Here is a 712-nt window from a genome sequence, read left to right on the forward strand (position 1 = left end):
CACCTTGCCGCGCCGGCGCCGCCACCTCGCCGCCCGAGGAGCTCCGGCCGCGCCCTCTTCTCCGGCAAGCCCTCCTCCGGCCGGCGTGCCTCGCAAAGTCCGGCTACGAACTCCGGCGAGCTCCCCGGCCATCCTCGAATCGCGGGCGCGCTAGATCCAGATCCGCAGCTACAGTAAACCCTAGGGTTGACCCCGTTTTTGTCCCAGTTTTGCATATTTTTTAGCATTTTTCATCATGTCGTAACTCCGCATCCGTAGCTCCATTTTGCGTGCGTAGCATATCAAAATGTTCGTCTCTGAGAGTACATCATTTCATCTCATTGCATCATTTTCATTCGAGCTCATCTTGATGCCCGAAATGCTGTTGGAAGAGAGATATTTGAGATAATTGTCAGATCTGCTGCATCAAATAGATATTTGTCATTTTTGTCATGATTAATGTGTGCATGATATGCTCCTGAGCTCTACATGTGTTTTTTATATGCCATGCCATCTTTACAGGGGTGCTTACCATGTATTTTTGTGACATGTGTGGTGACTAGCACAAGCTTGCAAAGTAGTGCATTCGTTAATGCTGATTTCAGGGACTTAGTTTTTCTCTAAGTCCTTGATCTGTTTTTATCAATACGCCATATGTTCATGTTGTTTCCTAGTGATCCGTGCCTCTTTTGAGGATGATCAGTAAGGATGATTTGTTAATATTGTGGTGCTC

The sequence above is a fragment of the Triticum aestivum genome, chromosome 6A, assembly GCF_018294505.1.
Source record: "Triticum aestivum cultivar Chinese Spring chromosome 6A, IWGSC CS RefSeq v2.1, whole genome shotgun sequence".
Taxonomy (NCBI): Eukaryota; Viridiplantae; Streptophyta; class Magnoliopsida; order Poales; family Poaceae; genus Triticum; species Triticum aestivum.